The sequence below is a fragment of the Triturus cristatus genome, chromosome 4_1 (genome assembly GCF_964204655.1).
Source record: "Triturus cristatus chromosome 4_1, aTriCri1.1, whole genome shotgun sequence".
Taxonomy (NCBI): Eukaryota; Metazoa; Chordata; class Amphibia; order Caudata; family Salamandridae; genus Triturus; species Triturus cristatus.
This window is the reverse complement of record NC_140585.1, coordinates 1242768778-1242784593: the sequence shown is the minus strand read 5'-3', so window position 1 is coordinate 1242784593 and position 15816 is coordinate 1242768778. Positions and strand designations below refer to the sequence as shown.

The 15816-nt window shown below is 52.0% G+C and overlaps 1 protein-coding gene across 1 annotated transcript in view; it reads right to left on the bottom strand.

The window, feature by feature from the left end:
• Window positions 1–15816, bottom strand: part of ESPL1 (extra spindle pole bodies like 1, separase) — a 470161-nt gene that overhangs the window by 349629 nt on the left and 104716 nt on the right. The window lies entirely within an intron of this gene.

Here is a 15816-nt window from a genome sequence, read left to right as displayed (position 1 = left end):
CACTCCCACACCGGAAAGGGTGGTGGTAACGGGGTCTCTCCAGACATACACAGTGGTAGCTTGGCTCGAGTGGTCAGGAATCAGGCACCGTGCTAAGCATACGTCATACCCATACAATAACCATGCGTGCATCCGTTCCAAAAACGACTCTACACCGTAAAAATTATGAAAATATCTGTTTATCTTCTTTTTCTCTTAGTTGCTGATTAAATAAATAATAACACAATCACCATATACAAGGCTTTTTCTGTGGAAGGGTACGTCAAATATATACTGTCTTAATGATTCAATAAATAGGGGAGATCATAAATAATTAAGGCATAAATATAAGTGCATTACATACAGGCAATTAAATATTATGAGGCAATAAATACTGCAAGCCAATAAATATTGTGCGACAAATACTGTGGAACAATAAATACAGTGAAGCAATAAATAGGTTAAATACAATAAATACAGTGCTCTCAATAAATAATTAAAAGCTGACAGTGACACTCATAGAATCAGATCACATTTAGATTTCTATGGGCTGATTTGGCCCAGTCACAGCTTGTGGTTAGATGGATGGCTTGAGGGTGTCTACTCCCTGGCTTGGACAAGGCTGAGGCCTAAACTGAGGTAGATCAAGGGGGGGAATTCTAGAGACCTGGCTCCCTCACTCTACACAACCCCTCTGAATTAGTCTCAGCTCACCCCTGGCACAATCAAGCTGGTTCCAGCACCTCTCTAGCCCCTAGGGTAGTCTCTCAGGATTCCACAGGGCCTTAGGCGCCCTCTATTCCACTTACTGCCCTTTTTCTGAAGCTCCGACGCCGCTGGAGTCGTGTCGATGCCGTGAGGCGGTTCCGGTTCGATGTCGGCGGCCTCGGCGCAATGTCAGTTCTTGACGACGCCGGTAGGCGGTTCCGGTTCGATGTCGGCGGCCTCGGCTCGATCTCTACCTCCGGTTCGATGACGTCGGGCAGTCTTGGCTCGATGTCGACTTCGGGCGGCTCCGGTCCGATGGTGACCTCAGGTTCGATGACGTCGGCCGGCCTTGGCTCGATGTCTACTTCCGGCGGCTCCGGAGTGCGATCCCCACTCCCGACCTCCGGTGCTCCTCTCCTCAGGTTCCGGCGACTCCGGAGTGCGACCTCACTCCCGACCTCCGGCGCTCCTCTCCTCAGGTTCCGGCGACTCCGGAGTGCGACCTCCACTCCCGACCTCCGGCACGCTTCACCTCGGTCTCCGGCGACTCCGGAGGGCGGACTTCACTCCCCCGTCGACGCCACTCACTCGACCTCGGGTGACTTCCTCCTCGACCTCTGGTACTCTCTACGACCTCCGTCGGCGCCCTCTCTCGACCTCTGGCGGCTCCGGGTACGACGTCTGCTTTTCCAGTCAGCGCCGCTTCTCCACCTCGGGCTCCGGGTCTCTAGGCTTCTCGACGTCGGACTCCAGGAAAACCAATAATCAGGTCAGGACTTTGCTGTTCTTTGCTTCTAAGGCCTGTTCCTGCTGTCCAGGTCCTTAAGATGGTTTTTCTTGCTTCTTCCCACACAGGGCTCCAGGCTGGGCTCAGTCAGTAGGGACTAGTATCAAGGGTGGGTTTATGGACCCCACTCCAGGCACAAGTTTCCACCCCTGCTGCCTCACTCCTTCAGGTTTCTGCTGCTCTCCCTTCACCAGTCAGGTGCCAACTGCCAGCTCCAACTGTCCGCTCTCTGTCTTAGCTTCCCAACATTCTAAACCGCCTCCAACTGTCACTGGGCTCCAGAATGTTGCAGAAGGTTCTAGTAGGTTCCAGTGGGTTCTGATGATGTCACAGGTGGCCACCATTTTGTGCTCCAGGCCCTCAGACAGAAGTTCCAGGGGTAGAAAAAATGGCTCCCTGAATCTGCAGCAACACTAAAAAGTCTGGTGGTTCCCAAAAAGGAAAAATTCTAACAGGGTTTGAGGCAAAAGTGGGACAAAATAAATAATGATGAGGAGGGACCACCCAAAGGGCTGACCGGTCTAACACGCGTCCCCCCCAGCTGAAAGTGGGGAGAGCTACCCAACCCCTTGGGAGTTCTCATCACTAAGGCGGAAATACCTTGAGAGACCGTCTGCATTGGCGTGGTCCACTCCAGGCCGATGTTCCACCTGAAAGTCCATTCCCTGTAGGGAAATAGACCACCTCAACAACTTGGGATTCTCCCCCTTCATCTGCATCAGCCAACGAAGGGGTCTGTGGTCGGTCTGAACCAGGAAGTGCGAGCCAAACAGGTATGGCCGCAACTTCTTCAGAGCCCATACCACTGCAAAGGCTTCACGCTCTATTGCACTCCACTTCTGTTCCCTGGGAAGTAGTCTCCGGGATAGGAAGACCACGGGTTGATCCAGACCCTCTTCATTGAGTTGCGATAACACTGCCCCAATGCCATGTTCTGATGCATCTGTCTGGACAATGAACTCCTTGGAAAAGTCTGGGGCCCTTAAGACCGGGGCCTCGCACATGGCTTTCTTCAATCTCACAAAGGCCTGCTGACAAGCCTCCGTCCAGACTACCCGTCGAGGTTGTTTCTTGGACGTGAGCTCCGTGAGGGGGGCTACGATGGTACCGTATCCCTTCACGAAGCGGCGGTAGTATCCCGTGAGGCCCAGAAAAGCTCGGACCTCAGTCTGTGTCTTGGGGGGTTCCCAGGCCATGATGGCCTCGATCTTCGCCTGGAGGGGTTGCACCGCTCCCCTACCCACCAAGTGTCCAAGGTACACTACCGACCCCTGCCCGATCTGGCACTTGCTGGCCTTGATAGTCAATCCAGCTTGTCTCAGGGCCTGGAGAACAGCTTGCAGGTGACGCAAGTGATCCTCCCAGCTGTTACTGAAGACGGCTATGTCATCCAGATAAGCAGCAGAGAAACTCTCCATTCCGGTGAGGATCTGGTTTACCAGGCGCTGAAACGTGGCAGGTGCGTTCTTGAGCCCAAAGGGCATCACACAGAACTGGTAGTGGCCATTGGGCGTGGAGAAGGCTGACCTTTCCCTTGCTCCATCAGTCAAAGAGATCTGCCAGTACCCAGAAGTAAGGTCAAAGGTACTTAGATATTGGGCAGCTCCCAGCCGGTCAATCAATTCATCCGCCCTAGGGATCGGATGAGCATCAGTTTTGGTCACTGAATTCAGTCCCCGGTAGTCCACACAGAACCTCAGTTCCGGTTGGGCACCCGGTGGTGCAGCTTTTGGTACTAGTACCACCGGACTGGACCAGGGGCTGCTAGAAGGTTCGATCACTCCTAGCTCCAGCATCTTAGTGACTTCACCGTTAATGCTGGCCTTCACCTTGTCTGACATCCGGTAGATCTTGGACTTCACAGGTGGGCTGTCTCCTGTGTCCACATCATGGACGCACAGGTGAGTCCTACCCGGAACAAGGGAGAACAACGAAGAGTACTGTCCCAGGACCTGGCGGCAGTCCTCCTGCTGTTCAGGAGTTAGAGATGGGGAGAGAATCACTCCCTCCACCGACCCATCCTTCTCTTGAGACGCAAACAAATCGGGGAGAGGCTCGCTTTCCACGTCCTCTCCTCCGTCAGTCACCATCATCAAGATGACTTCGGGCCTCTCGTGGTGGGGTTTGAGGCGGTTGGCGTGCAGCACCCGTAGGGGCTGACGAGGGGTTTTAAGGTCCACCAAATAGGTAGCCTTACCCTTCTTCTCCAATACCTCAAAGGGTCCTGACCAGCGATCCTGGAGGGCGCTAAGCTCTCCTGGTTCGATCACCCACACCTTCTGGCCAGGCTCCAACTCCACCGGGTGAGCGTTGTGGTCATACCACGCCTTCATTACTGCTTGGCTGGCTTCAAAGTTGTCAGAAGCTTGCTTCCACAACTTAGCCATTTGGCTCCGGAAGGCCAGCATGTAGCTCACCACATCCTGGGGAAGCTTTCTGGGAGTTCTTTCCCATCCGTCTCTCACCAGGTTGAGAGGTCCACGTACAGGGTGCCCATATAAAAGCTCGAAGGGGCTGAAGCCCACTCCCTTCTGTGGCACTTCCCTGTAAGAAAAGAGTAGACAGGGTAGGAGGACGTCCCATTTCCTCCGCAGGCTTTCAGGCAGACTTCTGATCATGCCTTTCAAGGTTTTGTTAAACCTCTCCACCAGACCATTGGTCTGGGGGTGGTAAGGAGTTGTGAACCGGTAGGTCACTCCACACTCCTTCCACATCGCCCGCATGTACGCTGACATGAAGTTGGTCCCCCTGTCGGACACAACTTCCTTGGGAAAACCCACTCGGGTAAAGATTCCCATCAGGGCCCTAGCCACAACAGGTGCTGTTATGGTCCTCAGAAGTATTGCCTCTGGGTACCGTGTGGCATGATCCACCAGAACCAGGATAAACCTGTGACCAGCTGTAGTAGGTGGATCTAACGGACCCACGTCAATGCCCACCCTTTCAAAGGGGGTGCTAACGACAGGAAGTGGTTCCAGGGGAGCTTTCAGCTTCACCCCTGTTTTCCCACTGGCTTGGCAAGACACACATGTCCGGCAGTAGGTATCGGACGACACTTTCATTTGAGGCCAATAAAAGTGTGGGACAAGACGGGCGAAGGTCTTGTCTTGCCCCAGGTGTCCTGCCAATGGGATCTCGTGAGCCAACTCCAGAAGGAAGGCTCGATAACGTTGAGGGACTACCAAGGCTCGTGACGATCCGTGTAGGGGTGCCTTGGGTTCACTGTAGAGGAGGCCATCCTCCCAGTAAACACTGTAGTTCCCTTCAACGTTCCCTGCTGCCTGGGCTTGGGCCTGACGCCTTAGCCCCTCAAGGGTAGGGCACTCCCTCTGGCCCTGGCAGAATTCCTCCCTGGACGGGCCTCCCTCCACGTGCCACTCGGCCGGGATGGGTAGGTCCTCCAGTTTGGTAACGTCCCCCACCGCAGACTCCTGGTCCACCACCTCCGGTGGCCTATCCGTCCTACGGGGTGTGGACGCCGAGGCAGGCTCCTCCTGTCCTCGGTTCTTCCCTTGACTGGCAGCTGGCTGGGCCTTTGTTCCAGGCTCCAGCCGAAATGAACTCCCTCTCCGGGTAGTCGCGGACCCTGTGCTCACACAGGCCCAGTCAGGTGTACCCAGCATCTCAGTATGAGTCCGGTATTCCACCTCCTTCCAAGCATTGTGCTCCATGTCATTCCCCAGTAGACAATCGACTGGCACGGCAGGGCTTACGGCAACTCGAAGTGAACCTGCAACCCCCCCCCATTCAAAGGGAACCTCGGCCACTGGATAGTGGCCTGTTCTGCCGTCAGCCATCGCGGCTGGGTGGAGTACATCGGGAATTACCTGCTCTGGAGACACCAGTTGGCTACGCACCATAGTCATACTGGCTCCTGTGTCTCTCAGAGCCTCCCCTCTTTGGCCGTTGATGGTGACCCATTGCCCATACTTTACGGTATTTGCGGGCACCTGGATCTTAGGAACCATCTCCCGTTCTCCCAGGGACACTAAAGTGACACCCGCCCACTCCCTTCCCTTAGTTAAGGGCATCACCTCCCCGAGCACTGCACTAGCTACTCCGGGGGTCTTTTCTCCAATGGGAGGGGGTGGTCGTTTCGGGCACTTCGCGTCTCCCTTGTAGTGTCCAACGCCACCGCACTCGTAGCAATGGACAACCCTTGGCTGCTGACTCTGGCCAGGATTAGGGTTTCTGGGTGGGTTAGCCCTAGGGGTGAATCCTGTTCCCTTCCCTTGGAAGTTATTTTGGGGGCCTTTGGAGAACTCCTTTTTCTTTTCCCCTCCCTCTTTCTTCTGGGGGGCGCCCTGTCCGGCCTTTTGAGTATCCCCTCCAGTCCCCCTTGTGGACACCCGGGTACTAGCCCAAATGTCCGCCTCCTCAGCAAGCTTCCGGGGACTGGTCAGCTTGCTATCCACCAGGTGTTGACGCAGTTCAGGGAAACATTTCTCGAGCAGGTGTTCCTTCAGTACTAGATCAAACAACCCCTCGTAGTTCCTCACTTCACTGCCCTGAATCCAACCCTCTAGTGCCTTCTTTGCATAGTCCAGGAAGTCCACCCAATTCTGTGTGCCCAGTTTGTGACTACCCCTGAACTTCTGTCTGTACTTTTCGGGTGTTAGTCCAAACTTTCTTATGAGCGCCAGTTTCATGGTGGGGTAGTGGGTCTGCTCATCCTCCTCTAAGGCCAATAAAGCATCCCTACCAGCTGGAGGCATGTACTTGTACAATCCCGCTCCCCAGTACTTCTCTGGAACCCCATGGGCCCTTAACAAGACCTCATAGGCCGCTAGCCACTTGGCGATATCGTCACCCACCCCATAGCTAGCTACTATGTCCTTTGGCAGGTAGGGTTTGGGTTCCCTGGTGTACTCTCGTTCTTCGCTGCCACCGTTAGGTACAGGGTGTGCCCCGATTCTCAGGATCTGAAGATCTATCTCTTTCAGCCTTATCTCATGAGCCATCCTCTGTTCCTCCTTCTCTTTCTCCAGCCTTGCTAAGTCCCACGTGAGCTGTCTTTTCTCCCTCCGGTCTGTTAACTCCACTTCAGACAAGCCACCGCTAGAGGCACTGCTGCCCTTCCTGGAAAGTGTCCTGGGCCCCGCTAACAGGTTCCCCACCTCAGGTTGGTACAAACCAGCTCTCGGGGATAGAGAGCTGTCGGGCTCTCTATCCCTGTCCTCCTCCTCCTCAGCCTTGCTTTGTCGGCGTGCCTCCCCCCAAGCCCTTAAGCTGGTTTGGAGTGCACCCTTCTTTGCTCCTGGGGGACAATACACCCCCTCCCGCTGACAAAACTCCCTGAGTTGGGCCACAGTGTACGTTTCTAAATTCTCCAGTACAAACTCCATCTTGCCCACTCAGGTCAGAGGACAGTTATTTGCAGTAACTATGCAGGGGGGTACCTTATATAATACCTCCTCCCACCACCAGAGTAAATTTGGAAAAACAAAAACTCACAATTAGGAAGGCCGCTTTGAGAAAACTCCCGGTGTAGGCCTATGGACTACCCACAGTTATTGTTGAGTATACGTAGGCACAGCTCTATCCCACCGCTGCCACCAATTATGTTGGAAATTCTCCACTCCCACACCGGAAAGGGTGGTGGTAACGGGGTCTCTCCAGACATACACAGTGGTAGCTTGGCTCGAGTGGTCAGGAATCAGGCACCGTGCTAAGCATACGTCATACCCATACAATCCCCATGCGTGCATCCGTTCCAAAAACGACTACACCGTAAAAATTATGAAAATATCTGTTTATCTTCTTTTTCTCTTAGTTGCTGATTAAATAAATAATAACACAATCACCATATACAAGGCTTTTTCTGTGGAAGGGTACGTCAAATATATACTGTCTTAATGATTCAATAAATAGGGGAGATCATAAATAATTAAGGCATAAATATAAGTGCATTACATACAGGCAAATAAATATTATGAGGCAATAAATACTGCAAGCCAATAAATATTGTGCGACAATAAATACTGTGGACCAATAAATACAGTGAAGCAATAAATAGGTTAAATACAATAAATACAGTGCTCTCAATAAATAATTAAAAGCTGACAGTGACACTCATAGAATCAGATCACATTTAGATTTCTATGGGCTGATTTGGCCCAGTCACAGCTTGTGGTTAGATGGATGGCTTTAGTGTGTCTACTCCCTGGCTTGGACAAGGCTGAGGCCTAAACTGAGGTAGATCAAGGGGGGGAATTCTAGAGACCTGGCTCCCTCACTCTACACAACCCCTCTGAATTAGTCTCAGCTCACCCCTGGCACAATCAAGCTGGTTCCAGCACCTCTCTAGCCCCTAGGGTAGTCTCTCAGGATTCCACAGGGCCTTAGGCGCCCTCTATTCCACTTACTGCCCTTTTTCTGAAGCTCCGACGCCGCTGGAGTCGTGTCGACGCCGTGAGGCAGTTCCGGTTCGATGTCGGCGGCCTCGGCGCAATGTCAGTTCTTGACGACGCCGGTAGGCGGTTCCGGTTCGATGTCGGCGGCCTCGGCTCGATCTCGACCTCCAGTTCGATGACGTCGGGCAGTCTTGGCTCGATGTCTACTTCGGGCGGCTCCGGTCCGATGGCGACCTCAGGTTCGATGACGTCGGCCGGCCTTGGCTCGATGTCGACTTCCGGCGGCTCCGGAGTGCGATCCCCACTCCCGACCTCCGGTGCTCCTCTCCTCAGGTTCCGGCGACTCCGGAGTGCGACCTCACTCCCGACCTCCGGTGCTCCTCTCCTCAGGTTCCGGCGACTCCGGAGTGCGACCTCCACTCCCGACCTCCGGCACGCTTCACCTCGGTCTCCGGCGACTCCGGAGGGCGGACTTCACTCCCCCGTCGACGCCGCTCACTCGACCTCGGGTGACTTCCTCCTCGACCTCTGGTACTCTCTACGACCTCCGTCGGCGCCCTCTCTCGACCTCTGGCGGCTCCGGGTACGACGTCTGCTTTTCCAGTCAGCGCCGCTTCTCCACCTCGGGCTCCGGGTCTCTAGGCTTCTCGACGTCGGACTCCAGGAAAACCAATAATCAGGTCAGGACTTTGCTGTTCTTTGCTTCTAAGGCCTGTTCCTGCTGTCCAGGTCCTTAAGATGGTTTTTCTTGCTTCTTCCCACACAGGGCTCCAGGCTGGGCTCAGTCAGTAGGGACTAGTATCAAGGGTGGGTTTATGGACCCCACTCCAGGCACAAGTTTCCACCCCTGCTGCCTCACTCCTTCCTCCTTCAGGTTTCTGCTGCTCTCCCTTCACCAGTCAGGTGCCAACTGCCAGCTCCAACTGTCAACTCTCTGTCTTAGCTTCCCAACATTCTAAACCGCCTCCAACTGTCACAGGGCTCCAGAATGTGGCAGAAGGTTCTAGTAGGTTCCAGTGGGTTCTGATGATGTCACAGGTGGCCACCATTTTGTGCTCCAGGCCCTCAGACAGAAGTTCCAGGGGTAGCTAAAATGGCTCCCTGAATCTGCAGCAACACTAAAAAGTCTGGTGGTTCCCAAAAAGGAAAAATTCTAACAGGGTTTGAGGCAAAAGTGGGACAAAATAAATAATGATGAGGAGGGACCACCCAAAGGGCTGACAGGTCTAACACACATGCTTAGGAATTCTGGCCCCTCTGAGCCCAAACCGGAACCAATAGGATGACTTGGGCCTCTCTCATTCCTGATCTTTATGAGAACTCTGGCAGGGGTGGTATCGGCATAACAGCAAAATGTAAGCCCACCCCACTCGAAACTGAAGGGTCTCAGAGCGAGAGCTGCGTTGGAAACTATAGAATGCCGAAGCGCTGACAGAGAATGTTCTCTGCAATGTTCAGTAGATCGAACCATGGTTCTCCCGAATCTCAGAAAATAACTTGCACCACCTCCAGGGAGAGACGCCATTTGAGAACAGTAAAGCATCGACAGCTGAGTTAGTCTGCCCTGGCTTCAGAGATCCCACCAGGTGTTCTACGACTGGGAAATTGTATCGACGTTAAAGCCATGTTCAGAGGTGCAGAACCTCCAGGCACAAATCCCACAAATTCACCCAGTTTGTTGCAGTACCACATGGTGGAGGTGCTGTCCATGAACACCTGAACCAGCCTTCCATTGATCACACTCAACTCCAACAATTTACTGTGGAGCTGAGGCTCATGCCAGAGACCAGAGTACTCCGATCTCCACCTCTCTCAGATGCAGCCCCAGTGCAGGAGTGATGCATCTATGATCACTGTGAACTCTGGATGAGGAAAGGACAGGGGTAAACTGCTGGCCCAAATGGGGACTGGGCAAGCACTGCAGACCTTTTGCAGTTCCCTCTGATATCTGGACCAGGTCGGAGAGATTCCCCTGATGCTGCACCCACTGGGACTTCAGCCAGTCATCGAGGTAGGTGAAGACTCGAACCCATAATCTCTGTAGAAGGGCTGCAACCATTGCTATCACTTATGAACACCCGAGGGGCACTGGTGAGGCCAAAGGGGAGCTTAGCAAACTGAAAATGCTTGTGGGCCACCATGAACCGCAAGTTGCGCCTGTGGGCCGGCACGATGGGGGATGGGAAAACATGTGCTGCAGTTCTAGCCCCACAATCCAGGATCCCAGACAGACAGGTCCTAAGCCTATGTGACATTCGTAAATTTTAATTTTTTTATGAAGTAGTTGAGTGTGCAGGTCTAGTATAGCCCAAAGGGTGTTGTCCTTCATCACCAGGAAGCAGTGGGAATAATTAACAGACCCTGCTCCTGGTGCGGGTACCCTCTATAGCGATTGGCAAAAAAAGGGTGCTCTTCCTGACGAGGCAACAAGATAGGGTCCTCAGTCGGTTGTTCTTGGCATGGAAGAGTGGACGCGTTTAGAAAAATGGTACGCTGTACCCCTTCTGGATGATCTGAAGCACCCACTTGGTCGGGTTTTATTGCCTATGTGAGGAAATAGGGTCTATTATATGGTTCAGTTGTGAGACCTTCCTGTGTAATGCACTAACCAACCCCTTTACGTCCAGTGGGGTTCGTCCGTAAAACCCTCAGCTCATCCGTGGGTAGCTGTGGCACGGAGTAGCAAGACATATCCAGAGGAGCTTGTGTAATACATTTAGACAACACCAAACATTTGCAGACGAAATCAACACGACACTCAAGAAATCCGAAACCTTTCTGTAAAATAAGACTTTTCTATATGAATTTAGACACTAGAATAAAAAAGATCCACCAGCGGGTTCTGGAGATATGCATTCTACAAGCAATAATAAATCAAAGCAATTCCACCGAACGAACGAGCCTTGGCAAAGTCGACAAACTGGACACTTCTAAGTTTTCCTTGAAAAAGCTTGTAAGTGTCAATCTAGTCTATTAGAAGTACTTGGGATCAGCAATTCCGAGAGGAAGCCAGTGAGGGGGACCAACAAGGTCCTTCAGAACAGTTACCTTTTCAGGAGAAGCAGTCCCTCAGCAGTTCCAGGCATTTTAATCTGCCTTGCAATGGATTCCTAAAGAGCAGTCCTGATGCCAGGGATGAAGAATGCTGAAGGTGCTCTAAGGATGCTGTGGATGCAACGCAGTGGATGGGGTTCTTCCTGCCCCCAAAGATGCCCACTCACTGGGTCCTGGGCAAAACCTTGCACAAGGGCTCCTTTGCACGACATGATTGCACGTTGTCCCCGTCCCGCCCCAGAAGACCTAGCCTTCCTTTCCCAGCACTCCTCCCCTGACAGCCTGGTGGTTCAGGCCCTACCACCCCCTCAACTCTCCGCTCGCTCCCCATAGGCTAACTTTGGCTTCAGCGCTCCACCTACCTGGCTCCTGCATGCACTCCATTGCGCAGGGCCTTGGGTGGAGTCACTGCTTACCTTGGTGGACTCTGGAGGGTAGGAGTCGGGTGCCAGCAGCTTCTCCTTGGCAGGAGGAAAGAGTTTGGGATACGTGGTGTCAGTATCCCGATGAAAATACTGGCACCATCTTGGATTAGGCTTCAAATAGAATCCAATATGGTGTCTGTAGCACACTGGGAGCAATACTTTTTTTTAAAAACTATAAAATTGCAAAAATATGGTCAAAAGTGACCCAAGCAAATGCTCTGGCTCTGCTCTGTTAGCACGGAACGAAAGGAACAGAACGGATGTCAGCACGCTGGGGTGATGCCTATATAGGCACCGCAACGTAACTTCCAGCACAGACTCTTGAGATGCAAGATTTTCGGGATGCAGTCTGATGCCTGGGGAGTATTTGAAGGTGAGGAATCTGTGCTAAGAAGTCTATCAGAAGCGGATCTAACCAATTGTCCTACCACATCACAAACATATTCCATCTTCCAGAATACAGATTTGGTAAAACAGCTGCATGCGCATACAATGACACACTACTTCAGGAGGTAAAGAAAAAGCATTTAAGTTACCCCACTCAATCTCCAGGAATGAAGGTTTAGGAGGTAAGGGTGACAAACTTGCCACTGGGACTGTGAGTTCATTTATTTATTTATTTTGTGTGTTTTATAAAGCGCACAGCTGCCCCAACGGGGCGTCCCGGCGCTGATAAATCTGGGAACAGGGAGGATCAGAACAGAAGAAGCATTATGTGGAAAAGAGATGAGTCTTCAGAGACTTTCGGAATGCTGATTCTGTTTGACAGGCACGTAAGGCAACCGGAAGCTTGTTCCAACACTGAGTGGCGCAAATCTCAAATGTTTTCCCTCCAGCACGAGTTCGTTTGAATCTTGGGGTTTGCAGGAGAAGTAGAGAGTTAGAACGTAATGTCCTAGTGTTGACATACGGCCTCAGAGTACTTTTCAGGTGGGTCGAGCCATTGCCCTTAGAAGCGCGAAAAGCCAGGGTCATGGCCTTAAATACACGTCTCTTGGCAATGGGTAACCAATGCAGTTTACGGAGGTGAGGGGAGATGTGATGTCTAGCAGGAATTCTCTCCACCAGCCGAGCGGCAGCATTTTGGACAGTCTGTAGTTTATGACATAGGCCTGCTGTGATACCAAGGTATAGTGCGTTGGCATAGTCGAGATGCGATGTTATCAGTGCTTGTACCACAGTCTTACGGCAGTCCGCCGGCAGATAGTTGATAAGCCGGTTGATAGTCTTGATCTTAGCAAAACAGGATGCTGCTACTGTTTGAACCTGGGCATTAAAACTTAGATGATTATCCCAGCGCACTTCCAGATTTCTCACCGAGTCTTTAGGCGTGGGGGCTTGGCTCAGATCCTCTGGCCACCACAGGTTGGAATCTAAAGGGGATGGTGAATTAAAAAACAGAATCTCCGTCTTTCCTGCATTGAGTCGGAGGGAGTTAAGAGTCCATCCAACTAGAGATGTCTCAGACAAGATTTCAGCGGGTCGAAGGCAGAGGCGGAGGGTGTGTCAAAGGTAAAAAGTAACTGAATGTCGTCAGCATAGGAGGTGGATTTGATCCCAGTTTGCGCAATCAGTTTACCCATGGGGGTAAAATAAACATTAAACAAAAGCGGGCTCAGGGATGAGCCCTGTGGAACTCCCCATTTGAGTGGTCTAGCGGAGGAGGTATAAGGAGAGGTATATACCTGCTGTGTGCAGTCGCATAGATAAGAAGAGCCACCTCAACACAGTTCTGCCTATACCCAGGTCCCCCAGCAGGATCTTATGAGAGACTGTCAAATGCTGCTGAGAGATCCAGCAGCACTAACACCGCCCTCGACCCCCGGTCCAGCGTCCATCTCACCGAGTCAGCCATTTCAACAAGGGCCGACTCAGTGCTCTGGCCTGACCGAAAGCCGTGCTGAGAATCATGTAGGAGCCCATTGGATTCGATGTAATTCGCCAGCTGGGAGTGTGCCAGTTTTTCCAGGATCTCAGCTGGGGCAGGCAGAAGAGAAATAGGCCTGTAATTACTGGGGTTGTCGGGGTCTAAATTGGGTTTCTTCAGAATGGGGACCAGGGAAGGGTGCTTCCATTTGGCGGGGAAGCTGCCCATTCTCAAGGATTCATTCCAGATATGATTCAGGTAGGGATTGAGCAGGGGTGCCAGTTTTTTATATTGTTTGGCTGGCAAAGGGTCATTTGGAGAGCCAGATTTGCATTTGAGTAATTCTACCATAGTGTCGGCCTCAGAAATATCTGCAAATTCTAACAGAGTGGGCGACTGTAGCGTGTAAGTAGTAGATTCCTCTTCCAATCCCTCACTGTTGGAAATAGGGAAGGAGGTGTAGATAGTCTCGATTTTTTCCTCAAAGAATTGCAAAAGTTTATCGCACAGAGACTGGGAGGCAGGTTGAATTAGAGTCAGCGCGTTGGGGTCCGTGAAGGATCCGACTATGTTAAAAATCTCCCTAGCGCCGTTACTAGCATGTTTAATTCTGGAGGCCAGAAAGTCCCTTTTGTGCTCCTCAATCATTCTGCGGTATTCTTTGAGGGCTGTCTTATAGGTGGTTTTGCTATCCAGGGAATAGTTCTGCCTCCATGATCGTTCGAGAGATTTGCACAAGGCCTTTTTTTGACGAAGCTCGTCGGAGTACCATGGTGCTGATGGTGCAGCCCTATAGGTTTTGATAGGTTTAAGAGGGGCCAAAGCCTCTAGGGCTTGACCGATCCAGGTGTCCAAATGGTCAATACCACTATCTGGGTCAGACGACGGGATGGGTTGGGAGTTTTGTAAGTATTCCTGGAGCGTTTCTGGGGTAATGCGGCTCCAGTTTCTGCCGGATGCTTTAGGAGTGGTAGTGGGTCTGATGGGGCAAAAAATACCAATCTCAAAAGGGATGAGGAAGTGGTCCGACCAGATAACCGGGATGGGAGAGGCTGCCAGAATACTTGGTAGGTTGGAACAGATCAAATCTAGTGTATGTCCCGCTTTGTGCGTGGGAAAAGCTATTTTTTGAACTAGATTGCAGGCTACCAGCGTAGAGATAAAATTTTTGCTGTGCGTGCAAGATTCCTCATTTGCGTGGAGATTAAAGTCCCCTAAAGCAGTGAAGTTGGCGTAGCGTGTGCTAAGCTGAATATAATCCGCCAGAGCCGGCAGGTAGGAGATGTTGGAATGGGGGGGGGGGGGGGGGGGGCGGTTGATAAGAATTCCCGAGCAGGAGGTAGACGGGGAGATTTGAACACTGAAAGGGAGACTCTCTATGCAGTCAATTGGGTCATATAGAGGGAAGGTAGCCGTCCATTTGGATTTGTGGATTAAGGCAACGCCACCCCCCTGTTTACCGTTGGGTCTATTGGCACAAACGATACTATAGCCCTCCGGTAGGGCAAGGGTGATTATAGGGTTCGTGGTCTCATTCAGCCAAGTTTGTTAAAAAAAGCAGATCCCAGTTGTTGTCCCGAAGGGACTGCCAGATGTCAATGGCATGTTTGCTCAAAGACCTGCAATTAATCAGCGCAGCTCTGAGGGTCGGAGAAGGGCGGGCTCCCCTAATGGAGGCAGAACTCAGAGCGTGGGCCAGACTATAAGTTAAGTCGAGGGATGGAAGGGAGAAATGGCAGACTTTACATACGTAAACGTGGCTCCGAGCGTCAGGGATAGACCAGAGGCAGGTCAAACATGGGGAGGGTCTCAGGGACATCATCGCAGTCCGAGCATATGTTAAGGTGGTATTGCTGGTAAGTCGGGCAGGGGGACCGGCCCCGGTCGCGTCAAGATCGCGGACGAGCGCAGACGAGCCTTCGGCGCGCAATCGTCTCGCCCGCTGCGCTTCCGGTAGATACACATGTATATAGTGAGGGGGCAGGAGCAGGGGGCGTGGCCTCGAAGTGGGCGTGTCCCTGTCTCGGCGAGGGTAATGGCGGGAGAAGCAGGTCGGCGATTTCGCCCTTTCCAGCGCTCGTTCCGCTTTGTGAGGGGTGCCTGCACACTGTAATCGTGTCAGGAAGGGTAGGTGATTGATTTTAAAAAGCAATATTTTTCTGCTAAAAACAGTGAAAGCGCTAAATTCTGCCTACTCCCGGCTGTGCCTCAGGAGGTTCCAAGAGTTATCTACCCCCTGGGACTTAATAGAGCAGGTGGCACAAGCAAGGATGCATCAGGTCTGCCAATCACACCCTTCTTGCCAAGTACAGGGCTATCAGAACGATTTGGGTCCGATCAAAGTGGAGCTTTTACAAAAACCAACAAATCAAGAGAATGGGAAGAATGTTACTGAAACAAAGTTCCACTGTAAGCGGAACACGTCTCCCAATGATACCTGCAACACATACTGAAAGACAAAATGTCGGGCAGTTAATATTCTTGCAAGTAGAAAAGAAATACACCAGAGCCACCCCCCAGGAACTGAAGAGGTGTTGGACTACTGCTCACTAGGTCAGTTAAGAGGTCCTACATTGCATGGTAGAAACAAATTTATGAAGTAGGTGACAAGGTAGGCAAGATCTTAGCATGGCTCAGAGCCAA